Source organism: Equus quagga, chromosome 20, assembly GCF_021613505.1.
Source record: "Equus quagga isolate Etosha38 chromosome 20, UCLA_HA_Equagga_1.0, whole genome shotgun sequence".
Classification (NCBI taxonomy): Eukaryota; Metazoa; Chordata; class Mammalia; order Perissodactyla; family Equidae; genus Equus; species Equus quagga.
This window is the reverse complement of record NC_060286.1, coordinates 42,939,681-42,963,259: the sequence shown is the minus strand read 5'-3', so window position 1 is coordinate 42,963,259 and position 23,579 is coordinate 42,939,681. Positions and strand designations below refer to the sequence as shown.

The following is a 23,579-nucleotide window of genomic DNA, read 5'->3' as shown; positions in this document are numbered from 1 at the left end:
CCCAACTGAAAAGCCTGGGAGATAGTTTTGGTTCCAGGCACTTAAGAAAATATCTGTCCAATCACTAACTGACCACTATGCTAATGGAACAGAGACTTCAGTGACCACACATGATAACGAAGACAGAGTTTACAAAATTAGCTCAAAGAAGTCATTACACAAACAACTATAACAAGCAGGAATAATAAATCCTGTGGAGAGGGGATAACCTCATTTCCAGATCTGCCACATAATAATATTCAAAATGTCCAATTTTCAACAAAAAATTACAAAGCATGCAAAGAAACAAGGAAGTATGGCCCATACACAGGAAAAAAAAGCAAGTAATAGACACTGAACTTAAAAGACTTTAAATCAGCTATTTTACATGTGTCCAAACAGATAAAGAAAACCACGTCCAAAGAACTAAAGGAAATCATTAGAAAAACGTCTCACAAGATAGAGAATATTAGTAAAGATAAATTTAAAAAAGGAAGCAAATAGAAATTCTGGAGTTGAAAAGTACAATAACTGACATGAAAAATTCACTACAGGGGCTCAACAGCAGAATTGAGCAGGCAGAAGAAAGATTTAGAGAACCTGAAGACAGATCAATTGAGATTTGAAGATAAGTCAATTGAGTTTATCCAGGCTAAGTATCAGAAGGAAAAAGTAATAAACAAAAATGAACAGAGCCTCAAAAGACCTGTGGGACACCACCACTTAAGTTGATATATAAATTATGGGAGTCTCAGAAAGGAGAGGAGGGAGAGAAAGACTATTTGAAGAAATAATGGACAAAAACTTCCCATATTTGATGAAAAACATTAATCTGCACATCCAGGAAGCTTAACAAATGCCAAGTAGGATAAACTTAAAAATATCCACACTAATACACATGATAATTGAACTGCTGAAAGACAATGAGAGAATTTTGAAAGTAGCAAGAGAGAGGCGACTCCTCACATATAGTCATGCATCACTTAACAATGGGGATACATTCTGAGAAATGCATCATTAGGTGATTTTGGCACTGTGTGAACATCACAGAGTGTACTTAAACAAACCTACACGGTACAACCTACAACACAGTTAGGCTATATGGTAGTAATTTTATGGACCACCATTGTATATGCAGTCCATTGTTGACCAAAACATCATTATGCAGTGCATGACTGCACAAGAATTTCCTCAATAAGATTAAGAGTTGCTATCTCATCAGAAACCATGGAAGACAGAAGATAATGGGATGACATATTCAAATGGAAGAAAGAAGAAAAATCAACTAAGACTCCTATATCCAGCAAAATTATCCTTCAAAAATGAAGGAGACTATCAAAAAATACTAGAAAACCAAATCAAACAGCATATTAAAGGCATTATATGGAAGAACAAAAGACCCTAAATAGGCAAAGGACCCTGAGAAAAAAGAACAAAGCTGGAGGTATCACACTGTCTGATTTCAAAATATATTACAAAGCTATAGTAACCAAAACAGCATGGTACTGGCACAAAAACAGACACACAGGTCAATGGAACAGAATCGAGAGCCCAGAAATAAACCCACACCTATACGGATGGCTAATTTTCAACAAGGGAGCCAAGAACATACAATAGAGAAAGGAGAGTCTCTTCAATAAATGGTCTTGGGAAAACCGGACAGCCATATGCAAAAGAACAAAAGTAGACCATTTTCTTACACCATGCACAAAAATCAACTCAAAATGGATTAAAGACTTGAATGTAACACCTGAAACCATTAAACTTCTATAAGAAAACACAGGCAGCATGCTCTTTGACATTGGTCTTAGCAGGATTTTTTCAAGTACCATGTCTGACCGGGAAAGGGAAACAAGAGAAAAAATAAACAAATGGGACTACACCAAACTGAAAAGCTTCTGCACAGCAAAGGAAACCATCAACAAAACGAAAAGAAAATCTAACAATTGGGAGAAGATATTTGCAAACCATATATCAAATAAGAGGTTAATATCCGAAATGTACAAAGAACTCATCTGTTTCAACAACAAAAAAAGCCCAACAACCCAATTAAAAAATGGGCAAACGATCTGAACAGAGATTTCTCCAAGAAAATATATGGATGGCCAACAGGCACATGAAAAGATGTTCAGTGTCATTAACTATCAGGGAAATGCAAATCAAAACTGAAACGAGATATCACCTCACTCCCATAAGAATGGCTATAACTAACAAGACAGGAAACAGTAAGTGTTGGAGAGGATGTGGAGAAAAGGGAACTCTCATACACTGCTGGTGGGAGTGCAAACTGATGCAGCCACCATGGAAAACAGTATGGAGATTCCTTAGCAAATTAAGAATAGATCTACCACATGATCCAGCTAACTCCACTGCTGGGTATTTATCCAAAGAACTTGAAAACACAAATGCATAAAGATACATGCACCTCTATGTTCACTGCAACATTATTCACAATAGCCAAGATTTGGAAGCAACCTAGGTGCCCATCAAGGGGCAAATGGATAAAGAAGATGTGGTATAGATACACAATGGAATACTACTCAGCCATGAGAAATGATGAAATCCGGTCATTTGTGACAACATGGATGCACCTTGAGGGTATTATGCTAAGTGAAATAAGTCAGAGGGAGAAAGTCAAATATTGTATGATCTCACTCATACGTAGAAGATGAAAACAACGACAAACACAGAGAAACAGAGGCTGGATTAGTGGTTACCAGAGGGGAAGGGGGGAGGAAGGTGAAAGGGGTGGTTAGGCACATGTGTGTTGGTGATGGATTGTAATCAGTCTTTGGTGGTGAACATGATATAATCTACACAGAATTTGAAATATATTATGATGTACACCTGAAAGTTACATAATGTTATAATCCAACGTTACTGCAATAAAAAATAAACAAATAAAATAAAGGCATTATACGCCATGACCAAGTAGGATTTATCCCAGGAAGGCAAGGGTGGTTCAATACAAGAAAATCAATCAATGTAATACACTGCATTAAGAGAACAAGGGGGAAAACCCACATGATCATTTCAGTTGATGTAGAAAAAGTATTTAACAAAATCCAACACCCTTTCATCATAAAAACCCTCAAAAAACTAGGATTAAAAGGGAACTGCCTTGATATGATAAAGGATATTATGAAAAACCCACACTTAATGGTGAAAGATTGGAAGCCTTCCCCTAAGATCAGGAAGAAGGGAAGGATGCATGCTTTCACCACTGCTATTTAACATTATACTGGAAGTTCTAGCAGAGCAATTTGGTGAGAAAAAGAAATAAAAGGATCCAAATTAGAACAGAAAAGCAAAACTCTCTCTATTAACAGATGATATGATCCTACATATAGAAAATCCCGGGGCTGGCCCCATGGCCAAATGGTTAAGTTCGTGTGCTCTGCTGTGGCGGCCCAGGGCTTCGCCGGTTCAGATCCTGGGTGCAGACATGGCACCGCTCATCAGGCCATGCTGAGGTGGCGTCCCACATAGCACAACCAGAAGGACCTACAACTAGAATATACAACTGTGTACTGGGGGTCCTTGGGGAGAAGAATAAAAAAAAAAGAAGAAAAAGAAAATCCCAAAGAATTCACAAGGAAAACAACTAGAGCTAATAAATGAACTCCTCAAAGTTGCAGGGTACAAGATCAACACAGAAACATCAGTTATGTTTCCATATACCAGCAATGAATAATCCAACAGAAAATTTTAAAAGGCAATTTCATTTACAGTAGCATCCAAAAGAATAAAATACCTAGGAATAAATTTAACTGAGGTGAAAGATTTGTTCACTGGAAACTACCTGACATTTAGGAAAGACATTTGTTTGTTCCAAAACATACCTACTTACATGGATTGGAAGACTTAACATTGTTACAATGGCAATACTATTTGTGACGGTTAATTTTATGTATCAACTTAACTGAGCCAGAGGTGTCTACATATTTGGTCAAAGATTATTCTAGGTGTTTGTGAAGGTGCTGAATGAGATTAACATTTAAATTGGTAGACTGAGTAAAGCAGACTGCCCTCCCCAGTGTGGGTGGGCCTCATTCAATCAGTCAAAGGCCTGAAGAGCACAAAAAGGCTGACCCTCCCCCAAGTTAGGGGGTTCTTTCTGCCTGACTGTACTCAGACTGAGACAGCAGTTGTTTTCCTGCCTTTGGACTTGAATGAAATACCAGCTCTTCCTGGATCTTAAGCCTGTCTGTCTGCCTTTGGACAGGAACTACACCGTTGGCTCTCCTGGTTTCAGGCCTTCAGACTCAGACTGGAACTAAGCCACTGCCTCTCCTGTTCTCCAGCTTTCCAACTCACCCTACAGATCTTGGGAATTGCCCACCTCCATGACTGTGTGAAGCCAATTCCTTATAAGAAAAATCTCTTTCTATACACACACACATCTTACTGGTTCTGTTTCTCTGCAGAACCCTGACTAATACACTACCCAAAGTGATCCAGAGATTCAGTGCAATCCTTATGAAAATTCCAATGGCTTTTCTTTTACAGAAATGAAAAATCTGATCCTCAAATTCATATGGAATTGCAAGGGACCCTAAAGAGCCAAAACAATATGGAAAAAAGAAAAAGTTGGAAGACTCACATTTCTCAAAACTTACTACTTTAAAACTTACTACAAAACTACAGTAATCAAAACAGTATAATATTGGCATAAGGATAGACATACAGACCAATGGAATAGAATTGAGAGTCCAGAAATAAACACATACATCTATGTCTGAACAATTTCTGACAAGGATGCCAAGACCATTTGGTGGGGAAAAAAAGAGTCCCTGGGACAACTGAACAACCAAAGGCAGAAGAATAAACTTAGACGTGGTCCTACCTCACGCCATATAAACAAACTAACTCAAAATGGATCAACAACTAAAATATAAGAGCTGACACCGTAGAACTCCAAGAAGAAAACATAGGGGTAAATCTTCATGACTTTGAATTTGGCAAAGGATTCTTAGATATGACACCAAAAGTACAAGCTGCAAAAGAAAAAACAGGTAAGTTGGACTTGACCAAATTTGAAAACTTTCGTACATAAAAGGACATTCTCAAGAATGTGAAAAGACAACAACAAAATGGGAGAAAATATCTGCAAATCACTATCTAGTAAATGTCTAGTATCCGGAATATATAAAGAACTCTAACAACTCAACAACAAAAAGACAAATAACCCAATTAAAAAATGGGCTAAGGCTGTAAAATAAACATTTCTACAAGGATGAGACAGAAATAGCCAACAAGCACGTGCAAAGATGTTCAACATCATTAGCCATCAGGGAAATGCAAATCAAAACCACTTCATACCTACCAGGATGGCTATAATGTTTTTTAAAAGGTAAAATAACAAGTATTGGTGAGAATGTGGAGAAACTGGAACCCTTATATATTGCTGGTGGAAACATAAAACAGTTCAGCTGCTGGAAAACAGTGTGGCAGTCCCTCAAAAAGTTAAACAGAGAATTACTGTATGACCCAGCAATTCCACTCCTAGGCATACACCCAAATGAACTGAAAACAGGTACTCAAACAAACATATGTACACACATGCTCACAGCAGCACTATTCACAATATCCAAAAGGCAGAAACAACCCAAAATGCCCATTAACAGATGAAAATAAACAAAATGTAGTATATCCATACAAATTGAATATTATTCAGCCAAAAAAAGGAAATGAAGTAATAATACAAGCTACAACATGGGTGAACCCGGAAAACATTATGCTAAGTGAAAGATGTCAGAAACCAAAGGTCACATACTGTATGATTAGATTTATATGAATTACACAGAATAGGTAAATCCACAGACAGAAAGCAGGCTGGTGGTTGCCAGGGGTTGAGGGGAAGGATAATGAGGGCTAACTGCTCAATGGGTAAGGGGTTTCCTTTCGGGGTAATGAAAATGACTTGAAATCATATAGAGGTTGTGGTTACACAACACTGTCAATGTACTAAATGCCACTGAACTGTCCACTTTACAATGGTTAATTTTATGTTGTATGAATTTCATGAAAATTTTTAAAAACTAATGTTCAAAAAAACCTGACCATCATAAGATACTACTTCACAGCCACTAGGCTGGCTGTAATAATAAAAATGGAAAATTACAAGTGTTGGTAAGGATATAAAGAGACTGGATCCGTTGTACATTACTGGTGGGAATGTAAAACGGTGCTGTCACTGAGCACTTTTTGAGGCAGTTCCTCAAAAAGTTAAACACGGATTAACCATATGACCCAGGAATTCTAACTCAATGTACATACCCAAGAAAATTCAAAACATATGTTTACACAAAGACTTGTGCATGAATGTTCAAAGCAGCAATATTCATAACAGACAAAAAGTATTAAGAGCCCAAATGCCTATCAAGAGATGACTGGATAGGGGCTGGCCCAGTGGTGCAGAGGTTCGGCGCGCACGTTCCACTTCGGCGGCCCGGGGTTTGCTGGTTCAGATCCCAGATGCGGACATGGCACTGCTTGGCAAAAGCCATGCTGTGGTAGGCGTCCCACGTATAAAGTAGAGGAAGATGGGCACAGATGTTAGCTCAGGGCCAGTCCTCCTCAGCAAAAAGAGGAGGATTGGCAGTAGTTAGCTGAGGGCTAATCTTCCTCAAAAAAAAAAAAAAAGAGAGAGAGAGATGACTGGATAAACAAAATATGGTATATCCAAGCAATGTACTATTATTTAGTCATCAAAAGGAATGAAGTACTGATATATGCTACAACATGAATGAACCCTGAAAATATTATGCTAAGTGATAGAGGTCAGAAACATAAGGTCACATATTGTATGATTCCGTTTACATGAAATGTCCAGAATAGGCAAATCCACAGAGACAGAAAGTAAACTAGTGGTTGCCAGGGGCTGGGGCAAGAGGAGAATAACAGAGAGTGACTTAGTGCATACGGAGTTTCTTTTTGGAACCATTAAACTTTAAATGGTTAAAATGATGAATTTTTTCTTAATTAAAAAAAGTGAAGGGCCAGCCCAGTGGCACAGTGGTTAAGTACATGCATTCTACTTCACCAGCCCAGGTTTGCAGGTTCAGATCCCAGGTGAGGACCTACAGATCGCTCATCAAGCCATGCTGTGGCAGCATCTCTCATACAAAATAGAGGAAGATTGGCACAGATGTTAGCTCAGAGCCCATGTTCCTCACCAAAAAAACAAGGGGGAATTTTTAATGAAAAATAAAAAATATAAGTTCTTAGACACCAATCTCTCTTCATCACCTACAGCTTGATAACCACTCCTCACCAACCCCAGCAGAAAAATTAAAATAGCAGTAACAACATAAAAAAAAAAGCTATCACATTGGAATCTGATGTAATACAATTCTGTCCATATTTAGATCCAAAGAATTTCCTATCACTGTATGTATTTTAATAGAAAAATTAAAAGTAGAGAGAAGTAAAGATATTAGAAGGCAATGAAAAACTCAGCTTCAGGGAATGTTTTAAATTAAATGTGGAGAAGTAAGTGGCCAAAGGACAAGTGCCAGCTTAAAACATGAACCATCCTGAGTGTCAGTGCAGCCAACCGGGCATCCACTGGAGTCAGTCATTTCTTTTTTTTTTTAAGGAAGATTAGCCCTGAGCTAACTGCTGCCAATCCTCCTCTTTTTGCTGAGGAAGACTGGCCCTGAGCTAACATCCGTGCCCATCTTCCTCTACGTTACACCTGGGACGCCTACCACAGCATGGCGTGCCAAGCGGTGCTATGTCCACACCCAGGATCTGAACCGGTGAACCCCAGGCCGCCAAAGTGGAACGTGCACACTCAACCGCTGCGCCACCGGGCCGGCCCCAGGAGTGAGTCATTTCTTGATCCCTGGGTGGAACATACATAGTAATATCCACTATAAGGAGATATAGTAGCAGTATATAGTAATATCTGCGATAGTACAGTTACAAAAACTAATACCGTGTTCAAAGGCCCCCAAACTAAAAACTGCTGTAAAGGAAGTTTCTTAGTTCTTACTATAATGCTCCAAAACATATAAAATTAAAATGCCAAATTCTTCTAAAATATCTGTGATAGTAATTTCTAATCTGCAACTCTATCTAGTCACTCATGCCAAGCTGTAGACGGGCCGGGAATCCCACGTGTGCTCCACAGACAGGCCAATCGCCAGAAGCGGCAGGAAATAAGCAAAGTCGCATCTCGGGACCTTCCAAAATGGGGGACTGTGGAAATCCATGGCAGGAATTCTTGATTGAAATATAAATATCTTTGTTTCAATTGCCTCTACGTGTTATAAAAATAGTTAAATTCTACCTTAATCCTAAATGGGATCCTTAATGTGACAATTATAGGTTAATGAAATTCTGTAATATTTGCAATAATTATTGTGTTGTTGAAGAAAAATTACACAAACTTAGTCAAACGTGTTAAAGAGATGGTGGAGGAGGCACCTTTTAGGGACTTACGGACTACCGTGTATCAGCCTTATTTGGGGAGGTGGAGGTTACGCCTGAGACTGGACACACGTGCCCCTGGGCAGCACATCGGGCCACGTGAGTAATGGGGACCCGGGGCCAGTGCCAATACCTCACCTTCTCATCCTCATTTTAGCATCAAGTTTGGGAAGAGGATGTTTGCTTCCACACACAGAAAGAAAAATGTTCTGCTGAATAGTAACAATAGATACACTGAGCAAGGAGTACAAAGGCAACTACAGTGAAGGGAAAGTATGTGACTAAACATGGCACCCAAGCCAGTGCCCTCTGCGGAGGGGAAGAGGAGCCCAAACCAGAAACCACCAGGAAGCAGCAGTCTTCGAGTTAGACCCCGGGCCTGTGCCAAGGACCAGGGCCTGCCAAGGCGCCCAGCACCTGGCGCCCTTAGTCCTAGAACTCTGATTCTGCAGTTTCCTTTGAGTAGAATTATTATTCTATTATTACATTAGTTACTGTTTGCTGCATGTTTAAACACGAATTTATTATATTTTGAGGCCATACATTTACCCAAATGAAAAAAATCTCTATTTGAGAAAATTGTTTCATAAAATTTAATTTCTAGTGAGCTACTCAGGAAGCCCCTCTCTCACGGCAAAGAGCTGGACTGGGCTTCTTTCACTTTCCTCTATGCCTCCATTGCTCTGTGATTTATTTTAGGTTCCCTACTTCTGTGATTTAGGTTGAGCTACATTTTACTTGGAACTTAGAAACTGGAAACAAAAGTACATCTGCTGACAAAAGGGTGTTCCAAGAACTGGAAAGCCCGGGGAAAACCAAAAAAAGGAAGCATCAGATAAACAAAAAAAAGGCTCCTGCCAGCAAGAAAGTACTAAACACCACATAGATGGAGAAACAGGCTCCACATCAAGCCCAGCAGGGAAATTCAAAAGTATCTCCAAGTGATGCCAATAAAGACAGAAGTGAGAAAACCAGAAACAGACAGGTGTGGCCTGCTGATAAAGAAGTTTTCTGGCAATTCATATTTATGCAAACATTTCAGCACACTGACTCTTCTTATGATACCTGATGCCACATGCTCTGCTGAGGGTCAGGGCCTGTGGCTAACACACTGGAAAGTAAAGACAAAAGGAAACTAGATTCTTATTCAAACAAATAGGCAGATAATAATCACATATTAAAAAAGCTCCACTCAGGAGAGAGAAAGAGAGCGAGACTGATGCATGCCTATCGATGGAGAAGAACCTCATTAAACCACAGTATAAAACTTGGTATTAAATCCTTTAGGGAAACAATAGCTATTCAAGGCCCAGCACTGCCAGTATCCCTCGGTTCACGATTTAGGAGTTTTAAAAGGATTCATTCAACCTCAACTATGTGCAAAGACGCTGTGTGCCTCTCCTGGCGCAGGGCCAGAGTCCTGCCATCTGGACAGGACGGAGGGAGAAAAGCTGAGGGCTCAGTCCATTCAACAGGCAGCAAAGAGCAGGCAGCACCTTTTCCGGTGGATGCTGCTCTGAGGCCATGCCTGGGCTGGACGCTCCTGGGCTGTGTAACGGCAGCAAAGACAGCAGGTGTGTGATAAGGTTCATCCTCCTGGAGCATCAACTTTACTAGAAAATATGAGTGAAAAGCACAAAATACGGCCATTTTAAGGAGTAGATTACAATATTTAAGTCAACTTTTAGAATAAAGCATGAGATTTCAAAAACAGTGGCTCTCAGCTCGTGCTCCTTCCCAGTCTCTTTCGCAGACTCTCCCATTTCCACCTGTGGTTTAAAGGCAGGAGCTGCTCAGGTGCTGATCTAGATCCTCTGTTCTCCACACACTCATGGTGGGCAACTGCATGCCCTCCCAGGGCCTCAGCCACCAGATCTGCACCAACGAGCCTCAGGGCTCTGCGCACCACACTTTCTGAGCTCCCAGACAGTCTCGCTTAGTTTGCCACATTCCACAGGTGCCTTGTGTTCAACGTAGCCAAGACGGAATTGGTCATCTTCAGTGCTTCCCATTCCTATCTGACACATTTCTACCTATCCCAAAACAACGCGCGCCTATCTTAGGGAGTGTCACCACCACCTAGCCAGCTTCCCAAGGCAGAACAGTCCTTACCTCTCTGATTCCGACACCTGATCATTAATCAAGACCTGATGATTTCCTCACCTCCAATCTAACTCTCTATCACCACCACCTCCCTGGTTACAGGGTGCACATTCTGTTGCTAGTGAGATGCTCTCAAATTCGGTTTACTCATCTGCAGTCTCTTCCAGCTAAAACAACCCATCTTGAGCTTCTAGTCCAAGCCTCTCATTTTACACATAAGGAAAAGCAGGCCCAGACAAGTACTGTGCTTGCAAGGTCCCAAAATTACTGAGAAATCTGCAAGTGAATAAAAAGTAAAATTGATGATATTTATATGCAGGAGAAACATACATTGATTAAAATCAACATATTTTTTAAAATTAGGTTTTTCTACAATACAGCCAACATGATGGAATACTATGCAGCTTTAAAAAAAAAAGAATGAGGAGGAGCCATATACTGCTACGGTGTGAGCCTTATGATATGCTGTTTAATTTTTTAAAAAAACAAGATGAAGAAAAGGCTGTATCATAGGCTACCATTTTCTAAGAAAGAGGACTGTGTATATATATATATACACACACAGATGCTAAGATTAGAAATAAAACGATAAACTAAAAACTAGAAAAAAGTTACCTATGAAGGAGGGAAGAAACAGGGTGGAAAGACCAGGAATAAAAGATAGATTTCTGAAATATTTCATTGTGACTTGGAACCATGAAAATGTTTTATAAGCTTATAACAAAATTTAAAAAGATGCTATTCCTTAAAATAAAAATAAAATAAATGAATCTAACTGTGTAACAAGCTGATGGCCTACTGAGGAATTGGTTCAAATGACTTTAAAACAATAATTTGGCAGAACATCCCTAGGGATATATTCCAAGGACAAAAAGAACCACATAAAATCTTAAACTGGTTTCAGGAATCATATTGTTGGTAATACACTGGTATTGTTATTCTAAAACTATCACAAATATTTTATAGGTTAAAACAAATAAGTAACGATGCTAATGTTGTTAGGAAACAAGATTTTCACTATAAGAAAAGGGAGATATTGGGGCCGGCTTGGTGGCGCAGAGGTTAAGTTTGCACGTTCCGCTTCGGTGGCCTGGGGTGCGCCGGTTCGGATCCCGGGTGCAGACATGGCACCGCTTGGCAAGCCATGCTGTGGTAGGTGTCCCACACATAAAGTAGAGGAAGATGGGCACGGATGTTAGCTCAGGGCCAGTCTTCCTCAGCAAAAAGAGGAGGATTGGCAGCAGATGTTAGCTCAGGGCTAATCTTCCTCAAAAAAAAAGGAAATAGGAGATATCAACATAAAATCAAAGAAGTAAAAACAACATAATCCTAAATTTGAAATTAAAACATCAATATGAACTCACGATGTATTTTCACTTAAAAAGTATTTTCCTGGCTGTCTACCAAACAGGCCTAGAAACAATAACCAGCCCTGTAGCAGGAGAATCCCTCAGACTCTGGTCTCAAAGTATCATTTCCTACAAAAGGGAACCAGAACTGCTTAGAGAAATAGCCAATTCCAGGTCTGGGGTGGAAAAATACAAAATGAACCTGAAACATCTTACCATACCAGAAAGCAAGGAAAGGAAGACTACGGGTCATGATACAGGACAAAGGAGACAACTCAAAGAGGCTTCACTGGCCAAAAATGGTACAATTTTAGCATCATAAGAACAATAACTGCAATGGACTAAAATATACCACATGCGCATAAATTAATGAGTTTATGATGATACTTAAAACAATCACTGGTCACTTTTGGAGTGGCTATGGAACCATCTCATTATCTGGAGAGCTGATAAAGAATCAGGCATTTATCCTGTCTTTCCTATTTTAACCATCCCTTAGGGTAACCAAACAGTCAATGAGAGGAAATTTCTCTCTACAGAAGTATTTCAGTTAATCAAGGAAGAGTAAAGGATAAAATTGATAACATCATCATTCTGCAACCTCCAATGACTGTGAGTCCAGGCAATGAGCCCCACCGGCCCTGAGGCCCTGAGCAGACGTGTGCCTCCTGGTGAGGGTGCACACCACCGCCTCTGGAGGGCTTGTGTCCAAAGGCTGAACCGAACACGACTGGAGCTCTACATCCACCCACCATGTCACAGGAAACACAGGGGACAGAAGAGCATCTTCAGTGGAAATGGCAAAAGTCAAAACAGAGAAGCCTCTGACTACAGAACAATCTGCCTGGATTTTACAACAAAGAAAACGCAAGGAAAAACAGGATAGGGAGGAGCAATCAATTGATTAAAAGAGACTTACGAGACATATCAGCTAACTGCAATTGTTTGGATCCTGCTTCAAACAAACTAAAAAAATAGACTGTTGGGGAAAATTGAATGGTACTGTGATTATGAATGAAATTTTAAATAGTAGTTTTCTTGATACTTATGAATTTATCAAAAATAGCTACGTATTAAATCTCACTTTGGATGCAAACATTTCAAAACCTTTTTATATTCACTTTAATATTTCAATATATTAAAGAGTTCTTAATTTCATGTATAAAATGCCACTCAATCACAAACTAGAAATTAAAACACAGGGTATTTAGTTTCCTTTCAAACTCCTACAGAAAGATGGTTAAGGAGCCAACAGTTCATGTATCAAACGATGCAATACTCAGCTGAGGCAGCCCTCCACCTTCAGTCACTGGCACCTTTACTGCAGTGGGCATCCTTCTAGGGAAGTACGGGCCTCAGAGCTTTCAGAGGGTAGGTCTATGAGGCAGAGATGCATGCCACTACCCTTGGTTATCTTTTTTATTTTTATTTTTTTTTAAATTAGCACCTGAGCTAACAACTGTTGCCAATCTTCTTTTTTTCCTCCCCAAATCCCCCCAGCACATGGTTGTATATTTTCAGTTGTGGGTCCTTCCAGGTGTGGCATGTGGGACGCCACCTCAATGTGGCCTAATGAGCGGTGCCATGTCCACACTCAAGATCTGAACCGGCGAAACCCTGGGCCGCCACAGCAGAGTGTGCAAACTTAACCACTCAGCCACGGGGCTGGCCCTACCCTTGGTTTTCAAACTCACTAATCATCACTGGGCCATCAGGTGTAATGTCTATTATTCTCAAAGTTTAATGTTGGTTTAAAGAAAATGAAAAATAAAAATAAGGTCAGACACACCAAAATACAATGCCAGGTATGCAGAAGATGTCAAAATACATGTTACAGAATGAAATTGCTAAACCCAAAAATGAGTAAGTTCAGGATTTTTAAAAATTTACTTAATTTTTATATGAAGTGAACAAGTAACAACTGAAGAAAGAAATCTATACAAATTAAAATTTTCCAGTAACATACCTGTGTGTCATACGCCGTAAGAAGATATATCTAAGCTTGATCAGGGAGGAAGAGACTTCAATAAAGAAAGAAGTGAAGCAGTGTCAACTCTACCCTTCTTCAAATAACGCAGTGGAGCCTCTTACCTAGGAAGTAAGAACAACACTTGATCAACTCATGTGGAAAATCTTAAAAACTTAAAAATAGAATTTCAAAAATGTAAATTTCTTAAGAATGATCAAGTAAGAAGTTTAAGATAAAACACTTTTAACCACTCTATATAAACACGTGTTTGGATTTTCTATGTTTTTTGAGTTTGACACAAATTATAAAGTCTAGATACCTTCAAATTATTTTTATTTTAAAGTCGCTTTTACCATGGAGTATATTACATGCGCAGAGAAAAGCACAGGAAACATGTGCAGGTTCCTATCAAAGTCCAATGTTAGCTAATATCTTTACCCTTCTCTTGCACAGCAAGGACTCTAAAATACTAACTCCATTTATCATTTTTCCAATGCATAGCATAGTTGTGTCTGGATATGTGTGCATATATTTTTGTCATAAATGTTTTATATAATATTCATTCATTTTTATTAGATACAGAATTCTTTCTTTTAGTATACTGAAACTATTACTCCAAGCCTTTTTGGCTCTCACTGCTGGTGTTAAGAAGTTGATTGTTGCTCCTTTGTAGACAGTCACGGGTTTCACTATCATGTGCTTGGGTATGGATTTCTTTTTACTTATCCTGCCAGTCATTTGTTGAACATTTTGAATCTGTGGTTTGGCTTCTTCCATAGTTTCTGGAAATTTTTCAGCCATGATCTTTTCAAATATTGCTTCTGCATCATCCTCTATCTCCTCTCCTCCTCAGACCCCAATTATACATATGTCGAACCTCCTATTTCCTCTATGTTTCCTCCTTCGCTTTGTGTTTTCCATATTTCCATCCCTATGCCTCATTCTCGTTTTTCTTTTTTGGTCTATTACTATGGTGAATTACACTGATTGATTTTCCAATGTTAAAACAACCCTTCATTCCTGAGATAAACCTCACGTGATCATTATGTAATATCCTTTTTATATGTCACTATGTGGATTCTATTTGCTAAAATTTAAGGAGGATTTTTGTGTGTATGACAAATATTGCTTGGCAGTTTTCCTTCATCATAATGTCTTTGTCTGGTTTTGCTTTCAGGGTAGTGTTGGCCTCAAAGAATGAGAGAGGAAGTATTCCTCTTCTATTTTCTGAAAAAGTTTTGTCAGATTAGTATTCTTTCTTCCTTAAGCGTTTCATACAATTTATCAGTGAAGCCATTTGGGGTATGGAGTTTTCTTTGCGGTAAGAATTTTAACTAAAAATTCAATCTCTTTAATAGATGTAGAGTTGTGCAGATACATATATATGCTGACCAACATCTGAAAACCGTTGTTTCACATATTTTGTCTGGTTTTCAAGTTGTGTAAGATGGGAGTCAGGTTTGGAACTAGGATGAGGTGAGTGAGGCACCTGCCTCAGGTACAACTTTTAAGGGAGTGCCAAAAACTCAGTAATAGAGATAAAATCAAAATTAATGCAAAACATCCATGAGAAACAAAATATTAAAATTTTAAATAAAGATAGTATCATTAAAAGTACTGAGCCAAGTCATATTGGAGCTGAGGTAAAAGAAAAAATCTGATCTTGTCTTTTGTTAAAATTTGACTTTTTTGGGGGCCAGCCCAGTGGCGCAGTAGTTAAGTTTGCATGTTCCGCTTCAGTGGCCCGGGGTTTGCCAGTTCGGATCCCGGGTGTGGATGTGGCACTCCTTGGCATGCCATGCTGTGGTAGGCGTCCCACATATAAAGTGGAGGAAGATGGGCACGGATGTTAACTCAGGGCCAGTCTTCCTCAGCAAAAAGAGGAGGATTGGCAGTAGTTAGCTGAGGGCTAATCTTCCTCAAAAAGAAAACCTGACTCTTTATATCATGGATTTTTTTGCATCACATTTGATTTTTTTTAAGTATTGCATTAAAATGTTACTCTCAATTACTCAGTTGAGTAATCTCAATTACTGAGCTTTCTGATGTCCCCTTAAATTCTGCACCAGAAGCAAGTGCCTCACTCACCTCACCCTCGTCCTGGTGGAGTGTAAATCTGACCCCTGTTATCACATCGTGTGGAAATAGAAGACTCCAGGAATAACTTTCTTACTAAGCAGAATCACACTAACACGTTATAACTACAAGAGTTTATCAGAACTGGCAAACTAAATGTTTTATTTCTCAGAGATATCTTAGAAACCAGAAAATGCTTCAATGTGAAACATTATGCTCTAATACTTCTATTTGCAACTAACAGTCTTATATGTACGTGTTCCTACACAAACCCACTTTGTAGACAGGAAAGTACTATAAGCATATAAAAACTTTCTTATAATTACTAAATAAATATACACACACAAAGGAATTGTGACTGTAAAATAGTACTGTAATTACATAATATCTGGGTGATACATTTACATTATGAGGTACACCAAAACCAACCATCTACGTAACTGCTACCAAGTCAATTTATTGACGGGTGAAAGCAGATGCCCAGTCTCCAAACACGTTAGTTCAATTAAAAGCAAATCAACCAATGAACATCCTTTCCTGATTTTGCAGGATGGTAACATCCTTCTGAAATTAGCCAGCTCATTTCCTAAGTATTCCCAACTCCCATTCCTCTCTAATAAATGTGGGAGGAAAGCATCAGCCAAGCAAAAGGACCATCTCATCTACATGAGAATAAAAGAGCTTCTATACATAAGCCAATTTCTACATATTCTATACATTGTTTATTTCATTTTTCAAGGCACAGGTGCAGATAAATGTTTTCAAATGTAATGATCAAAAAAAGCTTTTTTTTCCTTCATTAAAAATTTTATGGTACTGGGGCTGGCCCAGTGACGAAGTAGTTAAGTTTGGCATACCCCACTTCACCAGCCTGGGTTCGCGGGTTCAGATCCCAGGCACGGACCTACTCCACTCGTCAAGCCGTGCTGTGGCAGTGACCCACATACAAAACAGAGGAAGACTGGCACAGATGTTAGCTCAGGGCCAATCTTCCTCACCAAAAAAAAAAAAAAAAAAAACCACCTTTATGGTATTTAGTTAAAAAAACAAAGACTATGAAATTAAGCCAGAATTTTTTTTTAAGATTTTATTTTTTACTTTTTCCTCCCAAAGCCCCCTGGTACATAGTTATGTATTTTTAGTTGTGGGTCCTTCCAGTTACAGCATGTGAGATGCTGCCTCAGCATGGCTTAATGAGCGGTGCCACATCCACACCCAGGATTCGAACCGGCAAAACCCCGGGCCGCCAAAGTGGAGCACGCGAACTTAACCACTTGGCCACGGGGCTGGCCCCCTAAGCCATAATTATTATGAAGAAATACAGGTATACCTCAGAGAAATTGTGTGGTTCCAGACCACCACAATAAAGCCAATATAGCAATAAAACAAGTCACATGAATTTTTTGGTTTCCCAGTGCATATAAAAGTTATGTTTACACTATAGTCTATTAAGTATGCCATAGCAGTGTGTCTAAAAAAACAATGTACATACCTTAATCAAAAATGCTTTATTGCTAAAAAAAAATGCTAACCATTATCTGAGCCTTCAGCAAGCCATAATCATTTTGCTGGTGGAGAAAACGCAAAATCTGTGGGGCGCAATAAAACAGGGTACGCCTGTAGTCTAGAACTCGTGAAACAACAATCAGATTGCATTCACATTCATGAAGCACCCACATCCGTCTGTCCTTCTAACCTGGCCTTGGCTGTGAGTCTACCCAACCCAGCGTGGCTCAGCAGGCCCTCCCCTGCCGAGACCCCATCTCCCTCATTACAAGGACGGGCTTGCAAACTCTGCTCCACTTGTCCCCTTTCTCCTTCTGTGTTTTATTCCTCTCCTACTCCCTCCACTGTCCTGTCAAACACGTCATCCTCAAGACTCCATTCAAATTTACACTAAACTCACAATTTTTCACTAAACTTTAGCGCAGAGATCATGCGAAATTTATCTGTTAGCTCCCCCTAGGCACGCTCAGCAGGCACTTGCTTTCTGTGGAATTAAACACTTCCATGCATCTTTCTGCGAACCTTCGCTTTCCAGCAAAAGCGACCCTCCTCAAACCCCGGTCTATACTATACGGACACCCATCATTACACCTAAAAGCCTGTACTGGCCTTGCTTCCTTCGCTCTCCCACCTGACTGTGAGCTTTCTGAAGATAGAAATGTGTCTCCTTCAGGTTTGTATCCTCAGCATGTAGAAAGTACCTACCACATGATAATCATTCAATACGTATTAGTCATAGTTATTATTAGTTATTATTAACTTATTCCTGTAGTTACTCATTTATTCCTGACAATTCTACAAATATCTTACTCCTTTTCTTTCTTTCCATTATAGAAATGAGGAAACTGGAACACAAAGATTCAGCAACTTCTCAACATTACACACTAGCAAGTGGCAGAGTGCTTGGCCTCTTGAGTCTATGTTCTTAACAACTGTCATTGTCAGATAGTGACTGCATCCACAAAGGCATGCTCACTGACTTATGATGTCATAAGAATCAATAAAGATTTATACTGTAAAACTGGATTTTCCATTTGCACTCAAATCATCTTTAAAAGGTTATCCAATGGTCCAAATCCCTCCTAGGACGGTTGAGAAACTAAGATGTAGCAATTTGCTCAAAGTCAGAGTCACCAGCACTGAAACCCAGCTGTCAAGGATCAGTGCTCCTTCCATGGCGACTTGGCCAAAAGTACTCTCAACGGCTCTGACACCTGTAAATTCAAATCCTGGGCAATCATTTAATTCCTCAGCAAGAAGCAAAACACATTCTTCAAAATTCCCCAAAACATCAATAATGCCTAACAGAGGCATTCACTCCTTTTTAAAACCAAGCACTTTTTTTCCTTGTTTTGAATTTCAGTATTGACATCCCCAGGGTTTATTTATTCCCTTAGGACTAATATACAACATTCCCAACCAGAAATACCAAAGACAGAACCTTTAGAGGAACCAAGTTAGGCCATCTCTGACTTCAAGGAACATATTGAGATCTTGGCTAGGCTAAAATAAATTTTCTCATAACATTTAAATAATTATTTGCTTAGTTTCTGGCTACTTTAATATGAGAACAGATTAGAAATATTTAGCTTACTTCTGAAAAAACATTATCCAAATGGATTTGAACAAGAAGGAAAAGAGCTAGTTAAGAGTGAAATGACTACCCTAAGCTACTGAGTAATAGTTAAAATTATTCTTGGGTGAAAGAAGCCATGTTCTGGAATTATAATGTAATGGTGAGTCTGGTTTTGTTTTTGGCACTGTGATAAGGTTTCTCTGAAGGCTTACTCACCTGAAATCATGATCAAAGATCCACTACCACTGTATACCTACTTCAGTCATAAAATATAAAATGTCAGACATATTTTTACAGATAGGTAGAGTCATGTTGAAAATTTAAGATACCTAGTGTGGTATTTCTAGGATCTCTTTGAATCTAATATTCTTCAGGCTACATAAACCTCTAGAATAAATCTACTTTCTAGTCAAATGTGACCCCCCGTTGATAAGATTGCTACACCCACCAGTACAGAGTTTCCTAAACGGCGTCCAACTGATCATATTATTTTAACTTAGAGTCACACGAAAGTGCGAAACCTTTCCAGGTCACCCTGAAATTTTCATTTAATCGGCCTTTCAAATAAATTCTATTCTGCAATGTTGGCTTTTGCTTAATATAGTTATGACTCACTGCAGTTTACTCAGTAAATTTAAATAGAGATTTGTTATGCAACATCAAACCTCTTAGGTTTCCCCCAAAATTAATCAATATTTTGAACATAAAATATTCTATGGGGCCGGCTGGGTGGCGCAGCAGTTAAGTTCGCACATTCCACTTTGGCGGCCCGGGGTTCACCAGTTCGGATCCCGGGTGCAGACATGGCAGCGCTTGGCAAGCCATGCTGTGGTAGATGTCCCAAATATAAAGTAGAGGAAGATGGGCATGGATGTTAGCTCAGGGCCAGTCTTCCTCAGGAAAAAGAGGAGGATTGGCAGCAGATGTTAGCTGAGGGCTAATCTTCCTCAAAAAAAAAAAAAATCTACTGTTAGCACGTTGTATATGAATAAAATGGTCACATTAATAAAATTTTCTACTGGAATAACATGAAAATAAATCTTTATTTGCAGGTTAGAGTAGTGCTGCTAGACAATTCCAGGACAGACTCAGCAAGCCAGGAGAGCCCAGGAGAAGGGCAGGGAACAAGCACCTTCCCGCACTGTGGGCCCTGTAGTGCCCAACACCACACCTTGCACACAACACCTGGCTCAGTCCGAGATGGCTCAGGGCAGTGGGACCAAAGCTAGGCTTGTCTGATCCCAGGGTCCATCTCTTTCCACTCTCACAAGTGCCCAATAAATATTTCCATTTTCAAATGACAGCACGCTTCCCCTAGTCTTGCATCTGTCATGAGGAAAATGAAAGAGAATTTCCTATAAACTAAAATATCAAAAGCACCAGGGCAGGTTTTACTGGTTTCTCAAAACTACCTCATTGTCCTCAAAAATCTCTATATGTGAATTAGAAAGACCCATCTAAATTTGCTACCCCTCACAATATATTTGATCACTTACATGAAAAAGAACTTGAGAGAAGGGGAAAAGAAGGAAGGATCCATTTAGGGGACACAAAGTCATCTATTCTTAGCTGTTTCCTATTTCTTGGAGGAGGGAGAAAACAGAAGTATCCAATAATTTAAAAAAATACTAAGTTAGTAAAGGAAAAAAGATTTCTTGTTGAATCATAAAACACTTGAAAACTTCTGACAGTCTTGTAAAGGAGGGGGTTGACATAGATTGTCACAACCAACTTAGAGGAAAACTCTAGTACCCAGTGCTCATTTATTCATTCAACATGTATTCAAGTGCCTAGGGAGAGGCAGGCACCTGTAAGGAGAAAGGAACAAAAAAGGCAGGCCCTGCCTTACAGAGCTGACTGCCTATGGGGAAGGGGACACAGCACAAGTAACTGTGTGTGTGTGTGTGTGTGTGTGTGCGCGCACGCACATGCGTGTGATATGAAAACTACAGAAGGGAAGCACATGACGAACACATCAGTGACAACATGTATGTTGGTACAGAGAAGGTCTCCCTGAGAAGAGGATGTTTAAGTCATGATCTAAAGGATCAGTAGAAATTAACTATTTCTAGAATTCTCCGATTTCAAAATTATAAACATAGGTAAATACAACAAGAAAAATCAAGTGTTTAAAAAGTGGCTCAGTATTGAACATCAATATCTCATTTTATAGGTTATATAGGAAAAAAATCCCATTATACTCCTAGGGTGCCAAACTTTTTGCTATACTCCTGCTTAATATTAATTAGTGTACATATATACAGGCATACATACATCAAGCACAAGGATATACATATAAAATAACTATAATATATTACATTGATAAATATTAGTGCTTGATAAATATTAATTAAATGACTGGGTTGCTGGCCAGAGATTAGAAAATGTATTTGTTAAAAAGATACTTTTTAGGGCCAGCCTGGTGGCTCAGCAGTTAAGTTTGCAGGTTCCACTTCAGCAGCCTGGGGTTTCCCGGTTCGGATCATGGGCATGGACCTACGCATCACTTACCAAGCCATGCTGTGGCAGGCGTCCCACATATAAAATAGAGGAAAATGGGCACGAATGTTAGCTCAGGGCCAATCTTCCTCAGCAAAAAGAGGAAGATTGGCAGCAGATGTTAGCTCAGGGCTAATCTTCCTCAAAAAAAAAAAAAAAAGATACTTTTCTCCTCACACTTCTTTTCTAAGCAACAAACTAAACCTCCATAGTAATTCACTTCCAGGCATTAAATTACATTTCAAAATATCTTTACCAAAGGGGATACAGGAGCTGTTTTTCAACGACTCATAATAGAAGCCTTGTTCTAAACTAATATTATAAATAGAATTTTTAGATGAGCAAATCTGGACGTAGGAAATGAATTTGTTTTACAAGATTTGTAGCTACAAGCTGTAATAAACCATACAGCTCATAAGGATGAATGATAACACTGTCTAGTACTATTAGACACTTTCAAAATCCTAGGCAGAATAAAAAGGGAAACAATGTTCTAGTGACAGTGGGCTGTGAGTTAAAGAAAGACTCCCTGACTCTGGGCAACAAGACCCTTGGCTGAGGTCAGAGGAAGGTGGTCATCCCAGCAAAGGGCAGCAGACAGCCCCATGCCAATAAGAAAGACAAGGCAGGCCAGGTGCACCCAGGAGAGCTGCAGAGGAGTCCCTGGCCCTAGGCTCTGACACGCCCCTCCACGCCCTGGGGTTGCGTTTCAGTGAATCAGAGGGCTGGGTACGGGGAACTGAGCAAGATTATTTCCCAAGGTTTTAACATTTCACAATCTATGTCTTCAACAGTCTAGAATATCGAAGAGGTATCTCCTCATGGTGTGGCAAACCCCATCCTAACCCCTTCTTTGTAAAATGTTCCAACTCCATCTGCTGCATTCAGGGACAGTTTCAATGCAATAGAGAGTCGCTCAGAAAACAGAAGTCACCTCATGATGTAGATGTCTTATGGCTGAGCACAAGCTGCCAGGGAAGCATGCTTACTCCAACCTGAGGGTCTGAAGACCCCCGCAAAATAATCCTAATTAATGAATTTGTCTGTGAAATGCCATTTTGTAACATATACAGGACTTATCTAAGCATGAAAATTGGTCATTTTTAATTGAATATTATTTTTTTGACAAGTCAAGATACTGTCCTCCTTCAATTAAAGTAATCTTTATTCTTCTAACCCAAAGAACAATTTTAATGAGATTATACTGTTGAACTCAATTTTAGTTTATCACACGCTTCTAATACCAATACCTGATTCACTTACCGTAAATTAGTGAGCGCTCCTTCATCTGGACTTGAACAGTAGGGAACAGGCAAAGAAGGTGCTGTGTTTTCCCTCTGGGGTTTCATCTCATCTAAACTACCTAGGGGGCTCCACACCATGAGTTTGCTACGGCACGTGCTTTACAGGCCTGATTAGACCCTCAGGCAGAGCACCTAGGTTACATGATTTCTCATGTCAAGAAAAATCAGTGTCCCCCAAGATCTAAAAGCAGAAATCTTTTGCAACCTGAAAGGTTACTTCCAAGACTCTTGATGCAGTTCTCCTTTGAGAGAGGTAATTTAATTCTCTCTAACCTAAGTATTAACACCACATTTGTCCTGGGCTCTTTATACAGAGCCAAAGGGAAACTTTATATAGGGCCAAAAGACTGTCATCTCCATCTCGGGCTCACACTTCAAGATTTCCCCATACTTTATCATGTCTACTGAGCAACAGGAACCAGATGCTACTAGACCTGCCTACTGGCCTTATTCCTTCTGTCACCTTTGCCCACCATCCCCAAATCGGCAATGGCCCTATCACTTTTCAGGGGCTCCAAGTTATTCAGACATTTACTAGGCTCCTGTTACGTACTGAGTTGGAGCTCGAACGAACAAGAAATGTGCCTCTTGCCCTCATGGAGCTCCCAGTGTAGGGGAGTGGGCAGGGGCTCAATACTATAAGAATGTCCTAACTGCCTCATAACCTGAGCGGACACAGGCAGCACAAGCCGCATCTGTGTCAGGACCAAAGACCAGGCAGCTGGCACAGATGTACTCATCTAGGCCAAGGGCTGGCAAACTACGGCCCACCATTTTGTAAC

The 23,579-nt window shown here is 39.7% G+C and overlaps 1 protein-coding gene across 3 annotated transcripts in view; it reads right to left on the bottom strand.

Moving 5' to 3' along the window:
• TRAF3 (TNF receptor associated factor 3) overlaps positions 1 to 23,579 on the bottom strand; it is a 109,528-nt gene that overhangs the window by 44,115 nt on the left and 41,834 nt on the right. For all 3 annotated transcript variants that reach the window (XM_046647318.1, XM_046647316.1, XM_046647317.1), the window contains exon 3: positions 13,834 to 13,958. The gene's annotated coding sequence lies outside the window, so the exon portion shown is untranslated. The remainder of the gene's footprint in view (positions 1 to 13,833; positions 13,959 to 23,579) is intronic.